Here is a 7,222-nt window from a genome sequence, read left to right as displayed (position 1 = left end):
CTACAGTTTAGCCTCCATGAAGACTCTGATGGCAGGATTTTTGGTTCACAGGTTTAATGACCCTGGGAAAGGTGAAACTGCAACATACAGTACAAGGAATAATCACTTCTACTGGTTCACCATGTATAGTTATAACAATTGAAAAACCTACATCAATTCCCTTTCTAACTCAAATATAAATATGAAATTTTGATTCTAACATCTCTTGCTGTGATGAATTGCTTGCACATTTAATATGTGTGACTCAGTGATTGAGTGCTAGCATAAATCATAGGATATTGTTTTTATCATTAATTTTGCAGAAAATCTTTCTTCAAAATAAATGATCCATATGCACAAAAAAATAAAACAAATCTGTACAAAATCACAGTGCTAACTAGCTTAGATCACCATTGCACAAGCCTTGTCCTCAATTCTTTAACTGACTTCCTGTTTACTGATGACATCTTTCCTGTTACATACTACACTGATTTTAAGGTGGTTGTGAGTTAAAAATAACATATTTAACATCTAAGAAATCTAAAACAACATTCTACCTTAAACTGATGTTACTTTTGATATCAGAAAACTCCCCGCCTGGCATGATTACAGCCACCACACTTACAGTTCAACACCTGACATCTGGAGGGAGAACAAGAACTATTCCTGTAAGAGGTTTCACAAACATTGTTTCTCCTCTGGGCTTGAAGTTTCTTCGTTGTGGTCGCGTTGGAACATTGGGCAATATGTTTCAGGATCCAGGGTCCTTCACTCATATCCACAGTGGAGATCCTGGATGTAGAGCTCTGTTGTGTCTCTCACTTTTGCACTCAGAACGCTGCCCTTGACCTTGAAATTCTTCTTCTAAGTGTGTTGATGCTAAACAGATTTTATTAATAATAATAATAATAATGAATTGGATTTATATAGCACTTTTCAAGGCACCCAAAGCGCTTTACAATGCCACTATTCATTCACTCTCACATTCACAAACTGGTGGAGGCAAGCTACAGTTGTAGCCACAGCTGCCCTAGGGCAGACTGACAGAAGCGAGGCTGCCATATCGCGCCATCGGCCCCTCTGGCCAACACCAGTAGGCGGTAGGGTAAAATGTCTTGCCCAAGGACACAACGACCAGGACAGAGAGCCCAGGAATCGAACCTTCCGGTTACAGATGCGCTTCCCAACCCCCTGAGCCACGGTCGCCCATTTTAGTTAATTATTCATTTGTTTAGGGGTTTTTTTTTTTTTTTTCTGGCACAAAATATCTTCAACAGAAACAGATGTTAGACTTTGACTGTTAGACACTGAAATTTTAGAATATTTTCAGTCTATTCATGGATTTTAAAAAAAGTTATTTTAGCCTAAAAAAAAAAAAAAAACAAAAGAAAAAAGTTGGAAGTTAGAAGTTATGGAAGCTTGTTTCAGGAACTGAAGACTTTTTTTTCTTCTTTTATTGTCCATAAGTCAGTTTTGGGTATCTCAAAATTTGGACTGAGAAAAAAATGGAAATTTCTAAATAGTTTGTAAGTTAAAATAATGATATAACTTGAAATTCCAACTTGGTTTTCCTTGACAATTTTTCTTTAAATTCTTATTATAAATTTTAAAGGTGGAAATGAGCTTTCCTTCAACAACAGTGCTGTATGTAAGAAATATGTATGTAATCTGGAGGAAGAGCAACAGAGGTAGAGGGTGAAGGAGACTTGATTGTCTGCAGGGAAACTTTTCACACCAGAGAGGAATAAAAATGTCCTGCTGACAAACAGCTGATGTCCAGCTGATTATTAATAAAACAGCAGCTGACCTCCATACACGACCCCTTTTTCAGGACATGCAGTGGTTTTACAAACTCAGTCTGTTTTTAGTTGTCTGTACTGAAGATCCGAGGAAAAATATTACATTTGTAAAAGCATTTAAAAAACAGCATTCATTAAAAAAAATAAAGTCAATAAATGATACCAAATAAAAACATGAATGGAAATAATGTATAAGCAGCACAACTTAAACATCAAAAAAGAGAAATGCCTTTAATTTTGCGAAAAACATAAAATGAAATTAAAAAAGCCTGACCAATTTATTTTCATACAATAAATTAGAAAACTATTAATACAATATACCTGAAATGTTTATTTATAGAATACAAATAAAACATATTAAAAAAATAAATTAATAATATTCAAATTGGTTAAAGGATTTTGCTAAATGTGCTTTAGAAACAACCCAATAATGTTTTTTAATGCTCTGTAAATATTTGAATATTAATATTAAATATATAATATTCTTTTAATTTTTTTTTGAAGTGCTATGAAACTGATGTAAAAAAATAATTTTAAAAAAAGTTGTGAAAATATTGATAAGTCATCCAAATTATTTTAGAATAAACAAAATAAATTCTTGACAATTGTTAAAAAAATTCTTAATAAAATATATTTAAAAGAATCTGTTAAACAAATGTTGATTTAAGTCAAAGTTCTAAATAATAAAATGTATTCTATGGGTATCACTAAAATCTAAAATATGAAATAACTGTCAGAGAATATGTGAAATACAACTCTATACAAACGTAATGTAAAAAATAAGAAGCTCTCTGTGTTGTTTAAATATTTGGTCATGTTTCTTCTGCAGCAGGATTTTCTTATTTTTTCAAACTGAAGAAACAAAGTCGAGTGAAAGTCGACACGTCTGCAGCCCGCAGGAACATCATGCCGCTGTGGACGTTTTCACACTTCCTGTTTGGGAGTGACGGTGACGAGCAGTGCCTCAGCTGCCGGACAAACAAAACATCTGTATTTAGATCCACAGCTGCTGCTGCTGATGATGATGATGATGATGATGAAGCCCTTGCGGAAGCTGCTGTCCTCCTGACCTTCACACCAACTCTTACTGCGACTCTTATTGTGTAAAGCAGACAAAAATAATTTATCTGTTTATAATTCAGACTTATTCATTTATTCATTTGTGCCTTTTCTGTACCTTTTTAATTAGATCAGAGTGTTTTCATGGCTGAACGTCATCCTCCTCTGAGACACTGAGTTTTAATGAAGAGTTAGATTTATTATTTACATCTTTAATTTTAAATGGGTCACCAAAATAAATCGGTATCACAGGTATTCTTCTGAGAACATGCCAACATCAGCCACCAATATTATTCATCAGTTACAAGCATTACTGCTGAAATAGGCTATTTCATTAGGGCATGTTATGTTCACTAACAGATGGTTCATCTGAACCTGATGGAAAAACCTAATAACTCTGATGAGAACATGTTTACCTTGACCTGAGTAGCATCGAAAGGAGATGACAGAACACACATCTGTGAATTTATCACTAGTCCTACCCGACCCAGCTCTTTAGAACAATACTATTAAGTAAATGATCAATTTGTGTTTGAGAAAACAGTAAATAAGCACATTTCACATGCTAAGAAAAAGAACAACCACCAGTCTTCACTAAAACTTCAAAACCATGCACTTCCTCTAATGTCCACTTGAGCCTCCCAAAATGAGTCAGTCCCCATAGTCTCACATGTTAAAACCACTAGTTTCCCCCTCATCTTAACAACAGAAGGGGGAGTGAGTTTCTAGCACATCAGGCTGAAGAACCAATCAGCTTATACGACGATGAGGTGTCCGCCATTTGGGAGTCCTGATATTGCTGTGATTATTATTTCTTATATTGAGATGATGAATGTTATTCTCTCACTGACAACTTAAAAAAACTTAGCCTGAAATCCACAGGAGGAATCAGTGGTGCTGAACAGACCAATCAGAGAAGTTGCGGGCTATTTTACAATCAGGACATGTCTTTGATTTCAATTCCATTTTATGTATATAGTGCTAAATCAAAACAACAGTTGCCTCAAGGTGATTTATATTCTAAGGTAAAGACACTACAGTAATACAAAGAAAACAGAAAACCCCATCATATGACCCTTTATGCGCAAGCACTCTGGCGACATTGGGAAGGAAAAACTCCCTTTTTAACAGGAAGAAACCTCCAGCAGAACCAGGCTCAGGGAGGGGTGACTGGTTAGGGGCTTCAAACACATCAAGCAGTACAGTAAACTTAACGAGCATTAAAATGCACACTAACACCAAAGTAATAACAATAATCAAGTCATCCTGATAATTTTAGAAACTTTTTTGTGGATAACAAGGTTAAAATAGATGTTGTATTGTTCTTAATTTCTCAGAGTCATGCAGCTGAGAATCTTTTACACCCTCTGATTTGAGGGACTGTACAGCGCAACACTCCCAAGTGTTTATTTAAGCCTGACAGTTGTGGATCGGTTATTGACTGAATCCTAGGAAGATTTTAAGAAAACAGCCTTGAGCCTGGAAAATAATTCTGCAACGTTAGAAACCTACTTTATTATCCAAACATTTTACGAGGTCAGGATTAGAAACTTCTGCATGGCTGCTCTCTGTGACTCTTTGCTTCTTAAATGTCATTAACAGTAGCCCTGCAGCGCTCTAGTGGCTCTGGATGTCTGAATCTCCCAAGGCACAAACATTTGTGTCCTTTCCAACATCTGGATCAAATCACAGCTGCAAACGTTATGTTCTCAGTTTGTCTTCAGGGAAAAAAGATGAAAAATTAAGAATTCAGCTGACAGCTTCCTGAAGGAAATGCCGCTGTGGATCACATGACCCTGTGGTTTGACCTTCAGGAGGCGATATCAAAGGAAAGCTGATCTTCAGGATGTTTTTCTGTCATTGTGATATCACAGAGAGATTCAGTAGCCTCCTGAAACCCAACACTCTGCTATTATCATGCAGGAAGAAGAATACTCCCACTCAAGAAGGACATTTGTGTTGGAAGGACAATTCTCCATAACCCTTAGCACTAAAACTAAAGAGCATCTCTTTAAAACAAGCAGGTGGACACGTTGGATCCACAGGTCCATATCAGACCTTTAGAGTGATTTTGACTGTTAAAACAGTGTTAACAATTGTAGAGTTCAGGGTGAAACCAGCCCCACCAGATCCAGTCTTTTTGCAGCCTTGCCTAGTGGACTCTGTAAAGTCTTTCCAATTCCTGGTAATCATCATCTCCAGAGACCTAAAGCAGCAACTAAACATGAGCTCCTTCATGAAGAAGCAACTGCAGAGCATGTACTTTCTGCAGCAGCTGAAGAAATTCAACCCGCTGAAGTCAATGATGCTGCACTTCTACACTTCTACTCGTTCATCACAGAATCTCTACCCACCTCCTTCATCACCATCTCGGATATTTAGATTACTTAGCCTATACATCTCTGTGCACCACCAGAGACTGAGTCTAACATTCCTCAACTTGACTTCAGGATTTTAATGTTCCCTGCAAACATGAAAATGGGTTCAATATGTGCCCACTGGTTTGGTTCTGCTTTGGACTTGGCCTGCTACCAGTACTTGTGTCCTGCTTTTCGTGTTTCATAAAGGATCAGAACAATGGTCTTCTCAGGGTAAGTCCACCTCAGTGGAAACATGGAACTGTTTAAACTGTGTTGATTGGCAGGTTGAATCGATTTCTTCTCTCTTCATATTGATCAGAAAACCTTACATTTCGCCCAGCTACTTCATAGTTAATATCAGCATTTAGAGATGGAAAAAGACTTCAAGCTTCTTTACAGTTGGTCAGTTTGCAGGAGGATCTGGTTCAAAAATCTAATTCTTCCTCAGCCTCTGGTCAATTTTTAAAAGAACCAAATAAAAAGTCAGTAGTAGTAAATGAGGGGTTGTAGGAGTTGTGTTTGCACACATGAAAAAGACATTTGATGCAGTCAGCCTGACTGCAAAGAAAATACTGTTCAAGACTTAAAGGAGAACCATTAATTCTTGAGAGTTCAAGTGGTGTCCCGCAAGGTTCAATATAAGGCCGTTTTTTTTTAAAGCTCTTTTGTTTTTAATTATTGATGGTGTTTTCATGTTGTTTGATACTGCTTGTTGCTTCACCGGACATTTTCTCATGTCGCCATCAGACAGCTTCATCAGGAGCCACACAGAAGAAGCAGCAGCAGCTCGATTTCAGGTGAGAATGAAGACAAACGAGAGTTCCTGTCCTTTTTCCTCCAGCTGATCTGACTTGCAGGCACAACATAAAAATAACCTGATTAGTCGAGTTGGTGTGAAAATAAATGTCAGTGTTTGATGGCTGGCAGCTGTGGACTCTTCCCTTCCCGCCTCGTCTTTCTCCTTCTCTACTTGTTTGAATCATGATTTAGGAGAGATGAATATAATGGAGTCTACAGTGACCGTCATCTATTTCTGCTCTTTCACTCTCTGCGTGATTCAGCTAAGAGTTTGATGCCTTGCTCTGCAGCTCCTCAGCGGACCGCCTCTTTCTATCAGCGTTTCCAATCCGAATGTCTTCCAGCTATCAGCCTTCATCAGGTTAGAAGATTGGATGCTGGAGGTGCTGACAGCTGTGCTCCCCAGATGGAACTGCTTGGGGAGCTCGGCCATGTTGTTTTCTCCTTCATTGAATTCTCAGAAACGGGATGGATACTTCAGGGAAATGAGGCTCAGTTGGGCATTTGAGTTACTTCTCTGCAGTTCTGGATTCCTCAGACCTGACAAAAACATCCTCTGCCAAGGCCAACATCCTTGGTTATATTTTTAAAGAAAATGATGGGTATTTGGACTTCCTGCTTTTGTGATCCACCTCATCTGAGTAAAATTAGACTGACAGTCACTAAAAACCAAGTTCAATGCATTACAGTGTTTAAAGACCGAGTCAGTCTGGAGGTGGTTTTTTTAAGCTTTTTTTTGGGGGGGGGGGGGGCAACTGCATGTTTATCTCAAGCTTCACAAGTTTATCTCAGTTTATATCTTTTGAAATGCTTATTAAAAGACAAGCAGTTTTTTTAACACGATTTTACAGTTTGTGTTGTTATTTTACTTTTATTGTGAAAGATTCCAATGTCATAGTTTTTACACAGTCAGTTGTATTTCTAAATAAGCAGCTTTTACATAGTGACTCATGTCTGCCAATCTTTAAAAATGAACAAGAGTTCAGTTTTGCTTTTGGATACAGAGGTCAGGCACACACTGACGTCAGGTCTGCTCCTGCCCATGTTATGTGACCAATATAGGTTACCATGGTGATTTATCCAGGTAAAAAGAGAGCCAGTTTGGTGACACAGAAACTTAACTTTAAGCCTGACATGGCTCGCTACTCCACGAACCTGGCTTCATAGTACACTCCTCTGGACCCTCTATCAATTTTCAGGTGAGTTAAACATCGGCTCATACCTACG

This window comes from Copadichromis virginalis, linkage group LG23, assembly GCF_057382275.1.
Source record: "Copadichromis virginalis isolate Kocher_CV1m ecotype Utaka linkage group LG23, C_Virginalis_male_GT1.1, whole genome shotgun sequence".
Lineage (NCBI taxonomy): Eukaryota > Metazoa > Chordata > Actinopteri > Cichliformes > Cichlidae > Copadichromis > Copadichromis virginalis.
This window is presented reverse-complemented; position numbering follows the sequence as displayed.